Genomic DNA, 18026 nt, shown 5'->3' on the forward strand with positions numbered 1-18026 from the left:
AGCCAGCAAGCTGGCAGGGTCTCAGGGCACAGTGCAAGCAGAGCAGGCTGGGGCCCCTTCTGAGCATGGGCCTGGCTCCATGGCACCACTGGTGCTATTGTCAACCTGGCACTTTTCCCAAGGGACCAGCCTAAACACATGTAGTTGATGTGAACATCCCTTGCTGAGCTCATTTTCTACATGCATGAGAGGGGAGGACAGCATAAGAAAAGCTCCTTTGACCAAAGGGTGAAATCCTAGTTCCATTGAAGTCAATGTCAAAATTCCATTTGACTTCACTGGGGTCAGGGTATTACTCTTGCCCTCTAAACTTACATCTAAATGAGAGATGACAAATCTCTTTCCAAACTTCCAGCTCAGAACTGATGTTTATGGCCTCTTTTCCTCTTTATTGCTGCTACGCTGGAGTTCACTAGCTCTCTCATTTCTGAAAATAGTTCTCTTACTTCCCTCTTTTATAAATAAACAGATTTTTTGAGAAGCTGATAAGACACAGATCCAACCCACATATCTGCTTACTTAGGGTGGAGGGCCTTCCTTAAAGCCTTCTATCCCTCCAAAAGTGCTGTTTCTTCCTTTGAAAGTTTTTCATATCACCAGGGGCTGCTGCTCCCCTAGATCGTCTCATGATTGAAGGGATATTTGTGTTCGGAAAATTGTGAGGCCAACCTCTGCTGTTCTGGTTTCACGTTGTCCAGGTTCCTGTTTTCTTAGATTATGGTGCCCCAAAGTCACCCGGGGCCTTTGTTTTCTGATGAAATATTGTGAGAAGTAGCAGTTGTGTGGCATTTCTAATAGTGATAGCGTGAGAAAAGAACTTTGCTTGAGACATGTATAGTACAAATAATGAAAGAATAGTACTTCTCATAGCAATTCAAAAGGAAACTCTCACAGGCCAGCTCTGGTGTCACCGTACATCTCTCTTTATGTTATTGGTTGCTGAGATAGGAAGTTAGACGGGAACGGCATGTGTTCTAAAGGCACAACAAAATCTATATCTACATCAAGATGTGTGTGCACACATATACATGTGTGTACATATTTATGCATGTCAAAACATGGAAGGGAACAGGGGACAGTTAGAAAAAGAGGAGAAAGGTGCATTTAAAAGTACCACTCGTATTGTACAAGTGTACGAAGCAGAATTTGCTGCTGCCAAAAGCAGGAACGGGAAGAGATGGCTAATAAAGTGGTTAGGTTCCCTAATAGCTTAACTGGAACTGTCAGCAATCTGTCTGACTCTACATTTATCTGGCTATGGTATTTTTTCATTCTATTAAATGGGAGACATGCTACCAGTTCAAAGAGGTCCCTGCATGTCACTATTGGAAGCAAATTTGATGAGATTTGATCTGTTTCATGCTTTATATGCTAGTTTTAGAACAGAGGTGGGCAAACTATGGCGCGCGGGCCACATCCGGCCTGTGGTACCGTCCTGCCCGGCCCCTGAGCTCCCCGCAGGGGAGGCTAGCCCCCATCCCTCCCTTGCTGTTCCCCGCAGCCTCAGTTCACCGTGCAACCAGCGCTCTGGCCCGCTGCTCCAGCTGGGCAGCGCTGCAGCGTGGCTGGTTCTGGCTGGGTGGCGGGGCTGCGAGCTCCTGCTGCTCTGAGCGGCAGCCGGCGTGGTAAGGGAGCGGGGGGGGGGTGGTTGGATAAGGGGCAGGGAGTCCCAGGGGCAGTCAGAGGACGGGGGCGGTTGGATGGGGCAGAGGCTCTGGGGCGGGGGTGGTCAGGGGATGGGGAAAGGGGGGTTGGATGGGCGTGGGAGTCCCAGGGGGCCTGTCAGAGGGCGGGGGTGTGGATAGGAGTCAGGGCAGTCAGGGGACAAGGAGCAGGGGGGTTGGATAGGGGGTGGGGTCCCCGAGGGGTGATTAACGGCGGGGGTCCCAGGAGGGGGTGGTCAGAGAACAAGGAGCAGGGGGGTTGGATGGGTTGGGGGTTCTGAGGGGGGCAGTCAGGGGGCGGGAAGTGGGAGGGGGCGGAGGCCAGGCTGTTTGGAGAGGCACAGCCTTCCCTACCTGACCCTCCATACAGTTTCGCAAACCCGATGTGGCCCTCGGGCCAAAAAGTTTGCCCATCCCTGTTTTAGAATCACTGAACCCTGGTACCTTGGCATTTGGCAAACTGTTCTGCCTTAGCCATTCTGCTTCCCTCAGCCGGTTTCAGGGCTTTGGCCTTGTAAAATGGCCTTAAATAAAATCTACCGCCTGAGGCCAGCATTGCCACTTGTCATCCATCCCTTATGATTAGTCCAGTCAGTCTTTGTGACCAGCTAAGGGGTAACCCAAATACCTCTGGGATGTTAACATTATCTACCTGCTAAGGCATTTCCACATACATTAAAGATGGTGGGCACAGAAGGAACCTGGGCAGTTATTTTAGTCGTTCAGATATTTAACTGCCTCGTCATTCCTGATTTTTGCTCACAGTGCTGTGCAGGGGCTGGTGTTGAATTTTATGAGCTCTGTGCTATGCATAAACGTGGGCCTCAATGATACAGACATTTTCAGATCCATTGAATACATAGACATCATTTGTCATCCTCTTTGGGAGTGCATAGATACACGCAAGGAAGTAAAGTGAAAAGCAGGTGCCAAAAGGAAATGGGAGATGCAGAACTGAAGGGCCAGACCCTCAGTGAGTGTAAAGTTCATAGTGTTTTAGTGCATAATAAAAATGAGTGAACAGAGAAGAGCAACACTGCCCTTCCTTTCCACTTTCTAGCTACTCTTTTCCATTCTTATAGTTTCAGCCTTGTTAACTTAGAATGGCCTCTTCTGCTCTTTACTATGTTTAAATGCATAACAGATTGCTGAAGGATAAAAAGAGCACCCAGTAATTTATCAGCCTTAGTCTTCTTGCATCTAATATCTTACAGCAGGTCCCTAATAACTGGGGTTTGAAAATGAAGCTATTTAATCAATGAGGTCACCTTAGCTTAGTGAGATACAAACATTAGTACTAACACAAAGAGAGAGAGAGTGATTCTTCAGAGCTGGCCTTAGGTCAGTGTGATATGTACCCTTGCCCTGGTACAGAGGCCAGGGGCTCGGGCTTCCCCTCACTGCCTGCGCAGTGCAGCCCAGTATGGCAGGAACACCACTTCCCTGCTCCTTGGGGCAATGGGAGGAGGGGAGAGAGGCAGCTGGGGGAGGGGCCACTGGGATGGGGTGGGGAGCCTGGAAAGACAGCTGGGGTCAGGAGCGCCAAAATACAAGTTTGCCCAGGGTGCAATTTTCCCTACGGCTGGCCCTGTGGTTTTTCCAATAATCCTCATCTCAAGCATATCACAACAGGACAGAGACAGAATAGCAAACATCAGAGGACAATATGCTATCACTAGCCATTCAAAAGATCCATTTTCTGCAGTTATTACCAGTGTAGGAGAGAAAGTTAGATAATTGCTATCACCAGGCTATACAAAAGTTCCATGGCTCCAGTATTACCGTGCAACCTTCATATGACAGCAGAAGAGTTACAGCACAAGTCACCGTTTAAGAAACCCTGCACACACACAGACACACACACAGAAGATTGGTGCTGTTTTACACTTGCTTTGCACAGGTGCAAATAAATGCACAAAAGAGGCAAGGCACTGGAGACCCAGGTCTACACCCAGTGTAGTTATAAAACTCAATTTTGAGTTCATGCTTCTTTTCAGATATTAGAATGCATCTGTACAGTGCTGTTTAAGGGGTGTATAGCTCCCTTTGCTGGTAGCAAATGGGAAGTGCAGTTTATGTGTGTGATACCTGATTCTGTCAAAACAGTAGCTTTTACTTAGCTTTGAGGGCACAAGCTCATGGCAAAGAGCAAAACCTTTCTATAATTTATCAACCAAAAGGAAAAAGTAGTTTTAAAGTATTAATAGAAACATTAAGCCAAATACTTGTTTAAACAGCTGAATCGGATAAAACCAAATAAAGCCAAGACATAGTTTGACTTAACTTTTAATCATGACCATTGTCCTCAGTGTAATATGTATCAATTGTAGGTTGTTTAAAGATGTTTAGTTGTATATATTCTGTGCAGTTCTACCCAGTTCATTCTATACTAAACTTATTGACTTCTAATCCACATCCAGCTCAGTTCTTTTGGGATGTGATCATTTGATCTAGGAAGGCTCAGGTTTAAACTACAGATAGGGATTTCAGAAGTCTACATGAGAGCAGAATTCAGTCCAATACGTGAAGCATAGGTGATTTACACTTGACTGTTATGACAATAGCAAAACAAAGTGTTTATAAATAAAGAAGATAGACAGCAGTAGTGTTGATCATTGAATAAGAATGGTGAATGGTGTATAACATATACTGCAAAGATTTTTCTGTTTACATTGTTCATTCTTTCAAGTGATGCTCCTGGGGCTGTGTGCAGTTGTTTGGGCAGAATATTTTTTTAATGTCTCTTGTACTTGTTTGGCAAAATTTTCTTTCTCGGGTAAATTTTAATAATCTCCTCTTTAGTCAGAAATAAAAGTATCTGAGCCTTGTACTATTTCATTGTTTCAGATCCATTGTTGTGGTCAGAAAGTGCTAGGTCAAATATGGTTATTTCATAGGAAAGTCCTTGCTTCCTAGAATGCTGACAATTTGTAGAGACTATTAGATACCAATTAGCACCACACTAATGTAATACTCAGTTGGGGTGATCATCACAAAGAAGTGATTGGTATTTTATATTTTTTAAATTTTAATAGGGAAATTATTCAATGGCTTAATGTTCCTTCATTGTTCTGTTGTGAGTAGTCACAGTTCCTCCAGGAGTTGTTCAGAATCTTGCAGGATCTAGCCCTTAGTCATTGTTGTCTGTAAATAAGTTGAGATCTTCAGATGGAAAGCACTATAGAAGTACAAAGTACTGCTAATTATCAATGATCAATAAACACTTATTAAATATCATTTATATTTATATATAAGAGAAGGGTTCACAGCTTGGATCTGAACACCATCAAAGATTCTCCCTATCATTTTAATGAGCCCCAGATCTAAACCGTGGGTGTAATTGGTGTTTTATTTTCCTTTCCCTCCTTACTGCTTTCTTAGCTGGGTTCCAACTCTTCTTTCTTCACTTCTTCCTCCTCCCCTACAATTGTTTCAGATCATTGACTGCTGTTCTTACATTGTTTAAGTTCCCTGTGTGTCGCATCATAGAATCATAGAATATCAGGGTTGGAAGGGACCTCAGGAGGTCATCTAGTCCAACCCCCTGCTCAAAAGCAGGACCCATCCCCAATTAAATCATCCCAGCCAGGGCTTTGTCAAGCCTGACCTTAAAAACTTCTAAGGAAGGAGATTCCACCACCTCCCTAGGTAACGCATTCCAGTGTTTCACCACCCTCCTAGTGAAAAAGTTTTTCCTAATATCCAACCTAAACCTCCCCCACTGCAACTTGAGACCATTACTCCTTGTCCTGTCCTCTTCCACCACTGAGAATAGTCTAGAACCATCCTCTTTGGAACCACCTCTCAGGTAGTTGAAAGCAGCTATCAAATCCCCCCTCATTCTTCTCTTCCTCAGACTAAACAATCCCAGTTCCCTCAGCCTCTCCTCATAAGTCATGTGTTCCAGACCCCTAATCATTTTTGTTGCCCTTCGCTGGACTCTCTCCAGTTTCTCCACATCCTTCTTATAGTGTGGGGCCCAAAACTGGACACAGTACTCCAGATGAGGCCTCACCAATGTTGAATAGAGGGGGACGATCACGTCCCTCGATCTGCTCGCCATACCCCTACTTATACATCCCAAAATGCCATTGGCCTTCTTGGCAACAAGGGCACACTGCTGACTCATATCCAGCTTCTCGTCCACTGTCACCCCTAGGTCCTTTTCCGCAGAACTGCTGCCTAGCCATTCAGTCCCTAGTCTGTAGCTGTGCATTGGGTTCTTCCGTCCTAAGTGCAGGACCCTGCACTTATCCTTATTGAACCTCATCAGATTTCTTTTGGCCCAATCCTCCAATTTGTCTAGGTCCCTCTGTATCCTATCCCTGCCCTCCAGCGTATCTACTCCTCCTCCCAGTTTAGTATCATCCGCAAATTTGCTGAGAGTGCAATCCACACCATCCTCCAGATCATTTATGAAGATATTGAACAAAACCGGCCCCAGGACCGACCCCTGGGGCACTCCACTTGACACCGGCTGCCAACTAGACATGGAGCCATTGATCACTACCCGTTGAGCCCGACAATCTAGCCAACTTTCTACCCACCTTATAGTGCAATCATCCAGCCCATACTTCTTTAACTGTGGGAGACCGTGTCAAAAGCTTTGCTAAAGTCAAGATACAATACATCCACTGCTTTCCCTTCATCCACAGAACCAGTAATCTCATCATAGAAAGCGATTAGATTAGTCAGGCATGACCTTCCCTTGGTGAATCCATGCTGACTGTTCCTGATCACTTTCCTCTCATGTAAGTGCTTCAGGATTGATTCTTTGAGGACCTGCTCCATGATTTTTTCGTGGACTGAAGTGAGGCTGACTGGCCTGTAGTTCCCAGGATCCTCCTTCTTCCCTTTTTTAAAGATTGGCACTACATTAGCCTTTTTCCAGACATCCGGGACTTCCCCCGTTCGCCACGAGTTTTCAAAGATAATAGCCAATGGCTCTGCAATCACAGCCACCAGTTCCTTTAGCACTCTCGGATGCAACTCGTCCGGCCCCATGGACTTGTGCACGTCCAGCTTTTCTAAATAGTCCCTAACCACCTCTTTCTCCACAGACAGCTGGCCATCTATTCCCCAGGTTGTGATGCCCAGCACAGCAGTCTGGGAGCTGACCTTGTTCATGAAGACAGAGGCAAAAAAAGCATTGAGTACATTAGCTTTTTCCACATCCTCTGTCACTAGGTTGCCTCCCTCATTCATTAAGGGGCCCACACTTTCCTTGGCTTTCTTCTTGTTGCCAACATACCTGAAGAAACCCTTCTTGTTACTCTTAACATCTCTCGCTAGCTGCAGCTCCAGGTGCGATTTGGCCCTCCTAATTTCATTCCTACATGCCCGAGCAATATTTTTATACTCTTCCCTGGTCATATGTCCAACCTTCCACTTCTTGTAAGCTTCTTTTTTATGCTTAAGATCTGCTAGGATTTCACCGTTAAGCCAAGCTGGTCGCCTGCCTTATTTACTATTCTTTCGACACATCGGGATGGTTTGTCCCTGTAACCTCAACAGGGATTCCTTGAAATACAGCCAGCTCTCCTGGACTCCTTTCCCCTTCATGTTAGTCCCCCACGGGATCCTACCCATCCGTTCCCTGAGGGAGTCGAAGTCTGCTTTCCTGAAGTCCAGGGTCCGTATCCTGCTGCTTACCTTTCTTCCCTGTGTCAGGATCCTGAACTCAACCAACTCATGGTCACTGCCTCCCAGATTCCCATCCACTTTTGCTTCCCCTACTAATTCTTCCCGGTTTGTGAGCAGCAGGTCAAGAAAAGCTCCCCCCCTAGTTGGCTCCTCTAGCACTTGCACCAGGAAATTGTCCCCTACGCTTTCCAAAAACTTCCTGGATTGTCTATGCACCGCTGTATTGCTCTCCCAGCAGATATCAGGAAAATTAAAGTCACCCATGAGAACCAGGGCATGCGATCTAGTAGCTTCCGCGAGCTGCCGAACTGAGCATCTGTCACTCAGTTTCCCTAGTAACTAAAGGTTACAATATTTCATATTGTGCACACCCTACAAGGTCTCTCCATCAAAGTTTGGGTTGTGTAACCTTTTCTCAATCAGAAGCCATCCTGTCTGGACATATAGAACTCACATTTTGTTATGTAGCGTACATACCATGCTCACTTCCTTTTCATGATAAGGTGCTTTATTACTGCATTGTATGAGTTATTCTGTCTTCCTAGCTAATACTGAACATCCTCTGTGCACACAGCGTATGAAAGACAGCCAGATTTGTTTTCACACCCTCCACAAGGATCAGCTCTTAGCTCCATAGCATTAATAGCACATCCTATAAGCTCTGATTCCAACCTACAGGTAAATAAATTAATTCATCACTTTCACCTAATCGTTATTAATACCACTTTCCTCCAGGTTTCCTTTTTAGTCTGTGCCCACCCTTGTATTAAAAGCATGCATCTGGTCTTTTTAGTTCCACTGTTACCCTTATGGTACAAGTAGCAATCAATGAGAGAATCAAGAGCCATGATGCATGTAGCACAAAAGTCTCAGGTGCTCAGCACTTGTAAAAGCAGACTCTTTATCTAGGTGTTTTGTTTAGGAATGTACACAGGACAATTTTGGCCTTAAGCTTTCCCCATGTTATTAAATATATGTGATGTAGCTTCTACCATTTGTCATCCATCCATTGGTCTGTCCGTCTAGCCAAATAAAATATTTTGGGGGGGGATGAGAAAAAATTCTAGCTCTCTCTTTGACCATATGCAATTTCCTTATTTTATATCCAGAACTCCTTTCAGTAATACTTCCAAAGATTTTTGAAGGGCATTTTCATGTTTACTTTCTTGTCTCATTCTCTGTTGTTTATGGCTCTAGGTCTATTGGTGTCTCTGAACCAAGTGATTCTGCCTGTCAGCTCTGTTCAAACCTAATGAGAATGCCTGAGAACATGATCTTCTGTGATCTTTGTTTTGTTTTATTCAAGACCTTGCTTATATCTATATATCTGTGACTTCTTTGTTCGTTGTGCAGTGCAGTGTTTTGGTCAACACGTTTCTTTCAACTCATCCAGGTAAATAGAGCCCTGTATTTTCACTATTAGTATGTAAATAATAGTACAGTGCTGTTCTTTATAGAGATGATTGTCCATAGACATTTTTAGCACTAGATGGCAATATTGGGTTAAATCACAATTTTGTTTCTTAAAGAACCCCAAACATACATATATGCCAAGATTGCAGTAGGTTTAAATGTAAATTGTTTTATTTACATGTAGCATGCATTGCTAAAGGGCTGTAATCATAAATCTGATGAGAAAGAAATTAATCAGGAGATATTTCACATTTCTTCAGGTTGGAGGAATGGCAGCAGATTTAAAACAAACAAAAGGAAGTATTTTTTCACATAACAGATAGACAACCTGTGGAACTCCTTGCCAGAGGATGTTGTGAAGGTCAAGACTATAACAGGGTTAAAAAAAGAACTAGATAAGTTCATGGAGGATAGGTCCATCAATGGCTATTAGCCAGGATGGGCAGGGACGGTGTCCCTACCCTCTGTTTGCCAGAAGCTGGGAATGGGTGACAGGAGATAGATCACTTGACGATTACCCGTTCCGTTCATTCCCTCTGGGACACCTGGTATTGGCCACTGTCGGAAGATAGGATACTGGGCTAGATGGACCTTTGGTCTGACGCAGTAAGGCCATTCTTATGTTCTTATGTTAACGCATCATGATATGACTTTATTAGGTACAGATGATCCCTGTGCATCCCAGTTTCTTCAGTGGCACATACCAATTATATCCCCCATGTAAATTTGAGTTAATCTACTCTACATCTTATTCAGAAGTTCAATTAATTCAAAATATGGGGTTATCACTTTCCATTTATTCCACTTTTTGGTGACCTGCACCTGTTCTATGCATAAACTGAAATACTGGAGAGGAAAGTAGTTACTACATAGGTGAGTTGAACAGCAAGGGCCAGATCATCAGTGTGGCTGGGTGGATGCTCAAGTTTTAGTTAAAATGTTTTATTTTCTACTGAAACAATACAATTTTTCTGAAAATGTTTTTTTGAAAACGGAAATGTTTTGAATGTTCATTTTCAGTTTTTCTATGAAATACTGAAAGTTTTTTGTGAGAAATTTCAAATATTTAACAAAATATTTTCTTCACAAAATAATGGGCATATTTTCAGCCAGTTCTACCTTATTTCCCTCTACATTGGCTATAGGGGAGCTGGTCTGATGAGGTGGGGGAGAACTGGCTGTACCATTTCAAAGCCTCCCACTCCAGCATGTGCTCACACCAGAGCCCTGGGAAGAATGCTGGCCCACTCAGCTAGCATTCTTCCAGGGACTCTCACTTCTGCATGGCCCCCTCCTTTTCTGTGTGCACACAGACAGTGCAAGTTATGGTTTAAAACCACAATCTGGATCCAGATGTTCACATGAAAATCTCCTTCAAATATGCAAATTTGAAATCGGTTTAGTATCTTCTTGTTTTTTAGTGGGGGGGGGGAGATGAAGAAGAGTGGGGGAGAGAGAGAAAATGAGTGAGCACGTGAGGTGGCAATAGTCAGAGGGTCATTAAAATGGGCCAAAGGACCATCAAAAATAATAAGGCCCAAAGATGAATCTCAGAATGTTAGCAGCCCTCAGGGGAGTATTAGAGAGGCCCACAAAGAACTGAGGGAATATCAAAGAGTATCATAAAGGCATGAGAAGAAACAGAAATGCAGGGGAGCAACAGAGAAAGCATGTGTTAGCTGGATAGGCAGTGACAAAAACTATCCACAACCCTAGACGTCTGCTGGGGAACAGCATAACTTGCAGTCTGTAGTAGCCTAAGCATCCGTACAGGGGTCGTCAAATGTCCGGGAGGGGTATGGCCAGTGGATCTGCAAACTGAGGACCCATGAACATTGGATCACAACATCAATGGGAGGGAGAAAGGGGGTTGTGAACAGGATATCTTTCCATGACCTTTCTCTGGGTTGGGAGTAGGCCTTCATCGCCCAGAATCAGTTTACCTGACCCTTTTCAGAGTAACAGCCATGTTAGTCTGTATCCGCAAAAAGAAAAGGAGTACTTGTGGCACCCACCTTAGAGACTAACAAATTTATTTGAGCATAAGCTTCCGTGAGCTATAGCTCACTTCACAAAAGCTTATACTCAAATAAATTCGTTAGTCTCTAAGGTGCCACAAGTACTCCTTTCCTTTTTACCTGACCCTGTTAGGCAGGCTTTTGTGGAGGACTGGTTTCAGGGCATAAGTTAATTAGCCAGCTCCTAAATTGTGGAAATTGATGTAGTTTCACTCAGATCAATGGAAATATGCCAGTTTATACTAGTTGAGGATTTGGACCAATAACTGTGTACCTCTGCTTTAGCAGTTCTCTCTTTAAACACAGTCCTTCAAGCTATGATAATAACTTGGAATCAGCCTTGCAGACATATACAGCTTTGTCAGTAGTTTCAACATGCTGTATTAGGGAGTTAATGAAAATCACATAAAACTGATCCAATGAACATATTAATAATGCATCTGGCAGGTATTCTAATGTGTGAACTAATTCAGAGTATTTCACTGTTGTTGTTTTTTAACTTGAGGCTGGTTATATTGGTGGTAATATTATGCTAGCTCCCCAGTAGTCACCTCTTCACAGATACAGGCAGTGAATTTTTCTGTCTCCATCAAGAATTTCTACTTTATAGCTCTATGGTCCAAGTGCTTTCTAGAGAGAGACAATACAATGGCAGCCCATGGAAGTCAATGATCTTATTACAGCAAGGATAGATCTAACTTGCTGGGCCAAATTCTGACTCAGTTACAGCACAAAAGTAAATAAAGTATAGGAAAGAGGCTTTCTTCAGCTGGGGGCACTATGTGTGTGTTGGAGAATGAAATCCTGACACTCCCCGCACACACACACCAACAGCATGGATGTAGTTCATGTTGCATCTTCACAGCTTGGCCACAGAACCCAGATATGGGGTTGTGATCAAGTCAGCTCACCCAGCTTGTGGACCACTGGCCATACCTTCATCTACTTATCTGTGTCCATGCCACACTCCCCTCTTTTTACCCTCTCATTAGGCTCCTGTGGAAGGGGCCACCATAGATGAAACACTGCGGTTTAGAGACCCTCTGAGTGGCTTCTCCATGGTCTGAATAACTTCCTATGCAATGGAAACAAAGGTTTCTGTTAGATTTTTGGGCCTTTCACACGTACAGTGAGATTTGATCTTTAGTATCCAGAGGTAACAGGTGTTATATTACTTAGCTAGTATCTCAGTACATTACCCTTGCTGATTCTGTGATATGCTGTATTTCCTAAGGGTCAGTTTCTGCTACCCTAAGTAGTGCCTTATTGCTTGTGTAGTTAGGGATTATTCAAGATGAGTAAGGGTAGTAGAATTAGGCCCTTAACTGTTAGTTTGCTCCTCCACAATCTTTACATAATTACTTCCAGTTCTTTAATGGGAAAAACAATACTTTTCAGTGAGCATGTCTAAAGCAAGATGGCAAGTAATGTTATATCCCATTGCATTATTCCTAAAAAATCTGACACCTTGATTGTTGGTGTCATAAGCAGTCTACAAAACTTAGCTTGGTCAATGGCACAGAAATATAAAAATCTCCAAAAACATGTTTATAGTTTTTGTGAAAGCATCAGCATAAACCCAACGGCAGTTTCACATGGAACGGAATGTTATTTCCATAGTAGAACAACCGTCACCTAATCTCATTATCAGGAAACCCGAGGAATGAAATAATTTCCTCTGTCCACCAGCTTGTCCAAGGACTCCCTCCGCATCAACACTGGGCAGTTTTGAACAGCTATTTATGGAAAGGGGAGCGGGAGTCTCAGCGGTGGCACAGTGTTTTATTACTGCTGTTCCATGGCCACATAATGTTCTGACTGCAAGTAACTCATTAACCTCCGAGATTGATGCACTTAAAATAAATACACATAATATACTTTTGGCATGAAACACATCATACAGTCTCTGGGCGAGTACAAATACTCCTTTTTAATCAACCCGAGGCACAGTGGGGTGCTGCTTCACCTTTCCAATGGAGAAGGGAGCACAGTTAGCAAGCGTCTGCCTTCAAAGATGTGTTCAGTCTAGTTTGAGTCTCTTCACAGGATTTTGGCATTGGAGGATTTTTTGGATTTTTTACTTAACAGGTGGTCTTAATTCACATTAGTATCTCCACTGAGCTGAAGCTGGTTAGCACTGCATGGAGCATACTTGTCTAGATTTCTGGAGGAGAGAAACCTCAGGAACTATACTTCAGTTTTTTGGATAGCTCTCTTATGGGAGGTCTGTGGTCCCCTACCTCAAAACTGGCACAGAGTAGAAATATCTGCAACCTAGTGAAGGCTGTGTATTAGTAAGGCCCATAATTTAAAAGCAAGCAAAGGCTCTGTATGAAATTAATCACTAGATGGCAGAATTGATTAAGCAATAAAGTTCTTTTAGTACCGGAAAGCGTATGCACAAAACCAGATGGTTTAAAGGACAGATATCAAGGAGCAGCTGGTGCTTGCTGATATGCCCCAAATACGGTACTTGGCCTACCTGCAGCACTTTGAACTAACAGAGGCCACTGTGTTGGTATATCATTTCCAGAAGCAGCCTTTCAGGGACTGAGCCCAGAGCATTAGTTAATGAGTATTGTTCGATGTTTTCTAGAAATGTGGCTTTGAAGGATTGTACTTCTGGAAATGCTGACCATTGTGCTGCTACCTGAATATAAGTTTTGAAGATAGATTAGATATATTCTATTAGTGTTTTTTCCCAAACACCACTGTGTTGAGAGATATCTGTTCTGAAGTGAACCCGTCCAGCCCATCTTTATTTGCAGAGATTCTGCTTTCATGATCAGTTTCTTAGGACATCAGAATATCTCTTATGGGCTGTGGTTTTTCAAATTATCCACCAGTTACAGTAAATACCAGGTCACTAGCAGTTTAGCATTTAATAGGCAAAGGAGATCTCTTTTATCTACCATCTCAGCTAACCTCAGTATCCTGAGGCAACAATCTTCCAATGTGGACAACAAATACTACTGGAAGTGCAATCTCATACTAACATGGTTCATTGACTATTCAGCCTTTTGTAGCAATAGCTGTTTCGGTTCAACATAACTTCTTACCGTAGTAATATTTTAATGCTTCCCAGTCAGATCTCCAGTACTCTAATCTGTGCTCAGTCTGCATATAGTTTTACTGCTTTTGTGTGCATAAATCACACTAAAAGTTACATAGCTAACTGTTTTACACATGCACTTACACGTGTAGTAAATGCATGTGCACAATAGATTCTCAAGACTGCCTAAGGAATTTGGATGCCCAGTTCTCATTATCCAGTTGCACATCCAAATCCCTGGCCTAGATGACTTTCAAAACCTCAGCCCAGATGTGTAAATATATGTAAACTTTTGCATATAGAAGTGCACACAGAGACTAGTGAAAATCTGACCGATGTTGTACAATTGACTTGACTTGATTTCAGCTGGACGCATAGGTGCCGACTCCTTGGGTGCTCCAGGGCTGGAGCACCCATCGAAAAAAATTAGTGGGTGCTTAGCAGCCACCAGCAGCCAAGCTCCCCCCTACCCCCAGAGCCTCCCCAACACCGGCAGCCCTGCTGATCAACTTCTCCCCCTCCCTCCTAGTGCCTCCCGGCTGCCGTAGATCAGCTGTTCCATGGTGTGCAGGAGGTGTAGGGAGGGAAGGGGAGGGGCGGGGATGGGGCACGCTTGGGGGAGGGGGTGGAAAGAGGTAGGGTGGGAAGAGATGTGGGGGTGGGGCCAGGGCCAGAGTGAGGGTGGGAAGAGGTAGGGTGGGGGTGGGGGTTTAGGGGAAGGCGTGGAGTGGGGAGGAGGGGGGATAGAGCACCCCCTAGGTAGAGAGGAAGTCAGTGCCTATGGCTGGACTGTGATAAGAATCCAAGTCTACTGCAACAGGATTCCGAGGTCCAGATCCACAAAGGTACTTAGGTGCCTATGTCTCAGGTGCCTAAATCACAGTTTGGTCCCCACTGAACGCTGTAGGTGCCTAGACTCACACAGCACCTAAGTTTTCAGGTTAAAAGTTACCTCAGTGCCTAAGTTTCTGTCTCTGAGCATGAGCAGGGCTGCCCCACTCTAGGCGTCCAGATGCCTCGCTTGCATCTAAGCCCCAGAGTGATTCATGCACTGAGAGAAGATGGTCATTCAGCTGCCTAAGACGCATACAGAGCCCTATCTGGCAAGTGGCCTCTGAGCATGCCTCCTGGAGCAGGTCCCATTCAAAATCTGGCCACAAGAGGTGGAGGTGCTGGTGGTGGTTGTGTCCGCCTCACAACTTTTAGCCCAGTGGTGAGAACACTTGCCTGGGATGTGCTAGGTTCAATTCTTCTCTCTCTGCCAGAGGGGGAGAAAGGAATTGGATGGGGGTTTCCCACCTCTCAGGAGATTGTTTTAACTACTGGGCTAAAAGATATAAGGTGGGCACCATCTCCTCCACTTCCTCCAGCTGCTTTGTGTGGAGTGAAGCAGGCACCTCACTCATTCCTGCAAAAAACACCTGAGGTGCTTAAGCCACGTGACTGGTTCCTGTCCATGGATTGCTGAGCAGAGATAAGGTCCTCCCTGCAGCCTGAATTTAGGGGCCTATCTCTGTGACAGGGATGGGGCTTCGCACATACCCTTCTCATTGGCTTCTCCCATTGGCTAGCTTAGGTGGTTCCTTGCCTAGCATTCTGGCTTTTGTGGATGCACTTACCTCTGCCCATTCATTGTATAGGGAGCCTAGGCACCTAACTCAGGCTTTGATTTTCTAGGTGCCTAAAAGGTAGGTGCCACAACACTCAGTGTTGTGATGCCTTAAGTCCCTTCTTGGATTCCACCCTAAGACAATCAAGAGGTGATTTATTTATTTTTAAGATGACTAAAACAGCTGTATTTTGTGTAGATGTACTGATCAGAAAGAACTAATGTATGTTTATGTAAACAAACAGTAACTGAAAATTATGTTGGCTAACAAAAGCAGCATATGAGAAACATACTTTCAACAGAAAAATGCATCATCAGCATTTTCATTATTTTGTAACCACTGAAAATATATGGAATCATTCCAATGATTACAATTACATGATTATTTTCAATGTATATTTCTGGTGATTCCATTTTTCTGAACAACATTCCCCCTGAAGAATGGGGGGCTGAATAACTTTGATGCTTCATTTTGATTAGTCTTATTTAATATTTTTAGACACCATTCCTCCTTTCTATCTTTAGCCTACTGTTTGCTTTGATGTGGACTACTTTAATATCTGTTAACCGTAGGAGTGACAGTCTCATCAGCCTTACTAGCACAGACCAGGGATAGTTCAAATCGTATTAGTTCCTTCAGCTCTTTCCCAGCATCTCTTCTCCCCCATGGTGCTGTAAAAACTTGGAAAGAGACCTTTTTATCCTTTCTGGTTTGGAAAGTCTCAAAGCAGTACTTTACTAGAAAGAAGATACAAATTGATTTTTTTACAGCTTACTTTGACACTGTTTCTTTCTGTTATTTGTTGGTGTACACAGTGAGCTAGTACCTGATTCACCAGGAGGACTTCCAATGACACAATCGAAACTGTCAACACTTCTTTGGTCTATGAAGCCCAGTTTTTCTCTCTTTAATTATATTTCTGCTAGTTGTCTAGAGTTATCGATCACCAGCTGGTAGCTACATGTGCTCATGAGGTGCCTTGCTTGTCATATGAAATAATTGTTAGCTTGGTTAGTAAATAGAAAAAATTACAGTATGCAGGTGTCTTACAATCAGTTTCCAAAGGGGTAACTCAAGGTAGTGTTTTTTTATTCTAAATCTAAGGCAGTGAACCACAGCCTGTGTTCTAAAAGGAATTGAAGGCCTGTTTTTAATAATGTACATTCAATATAGATATATAAGCAGTTTTTTAAGATTTACACAGTATACATGCTAATGAGAGCTCATATTAATGGCTTGCTTTTGAAAAGTTTCTTTGCAATTTCTTCTTATTGTGTGATCCAGAACTTAAATTTAGCCAGAGCTGTCTGGAGCAGAGCTCCTGTAAATATTTTCAACTCCCTGGAGTTTTTATAGCACGTTGGGGAGTGGGAAGGGTATGGTGGGTTCTGGCAAATACTCTGTAAGAATTTAAGCCTTCTGTGATCTCTTTCTCTATAGATAAATCTAAAGCAAGTTAAGGTAATGATAACCTTGAATGAAAGAAGTTTGCGCACTAAAACAGAACTGGAGTGTGGTTGTAGTGGAAATCATCTTATATCACTTTCTATTAATGAGATAAGAAACCCTAAATATAAATCACCATCTAAATCTCAAATCATTTCAGATGTGAAATAATCAGAAAGTGAAACCTTCAAGATAAAGACAAGTAACAGTCTATTAAATACTTCTTTCTTACTACACTGTGAATAAAAATAGTAGACAATGTGACTGCTTGGTAAGCATACTACAATGGTGCCTCCAATTGGTTCAGATTTCTCTGAATCTGAAGATACCTGTTTATTGTCCAGTTATTGTCAAAGAATAGTGGAAATGTTAGGTCTGGAGGGGACACACAGAAAGTCAACTAGCCCACACTGCAGCAATGGGCCCCCATAAGTGTCTAAATTGTTGTGCTTGCTTTTGGCAGAATTTCAATATTTCTATACCATCTTCAGTAGGTGTTCTTGAAGAATTCAAGTGATTTTTATTACATATCTGGAACTGATTGAACTATTCTCAGTAAATTCTCTATTAGTTGAATTTACCTTCTGTTTCTGTTTGCAAGTTCTCCAAAGCAAGTTCTCAGTGTCAGTAATTTGTTGTTCCAATAATTTGACAAATGTCTTAAGCCTAAGAATTGATGAAGAACAGTTAATGACAGCATTGCTTCAAATGTGAAGTTTGAAATCTCAGCTGTTTTGATTGGACCCACATGAATGTTCCTTTTTTGAGCCGATAAACTCAACTCTGAGAATCAGCTTTGGGGTGAATACTCAAGATTACAAATTCAAAATCTCCTTTCAGAGAGTATTTTGCAATACTTCCTAAAAATTCCCTGTTTCAATGAATATCCCTGACAACTAACATAAAAGGGTTAGGTGAAACAAATGTATTAAAAATGTGAACCCATGTTTACATATAACTGTAGTGTTCTCCCCTCCCATTCAGACGCTGTGTATGTTTTCTGGTTACCTTACCATTAAAAGGGTTTTACTCTTTAAATTGAATTTTTCTTGTAAGTATTAACCAAGTATTTTTGACATGCTTTGTATATCTGAATCTAATTATGGCAAACAACTGCATGGAGGGGATAGGAAAAAGAGGCAGAGAATGAGAAAGAGAGGTGTTTTGACCTTCAACAAGA

Source organism: Lepidochelys olivacea (genome assembly GCF_965140295.1).
Source record: "Lepidochelys olivacea isolate rLepOli2 genome assembly, chromosome: 1".
NCBI lineage: Eukaryota > Metazoa > Chordata > Testudines > Cheloniidae > Lepidochelys > Lepidochelys olivacea.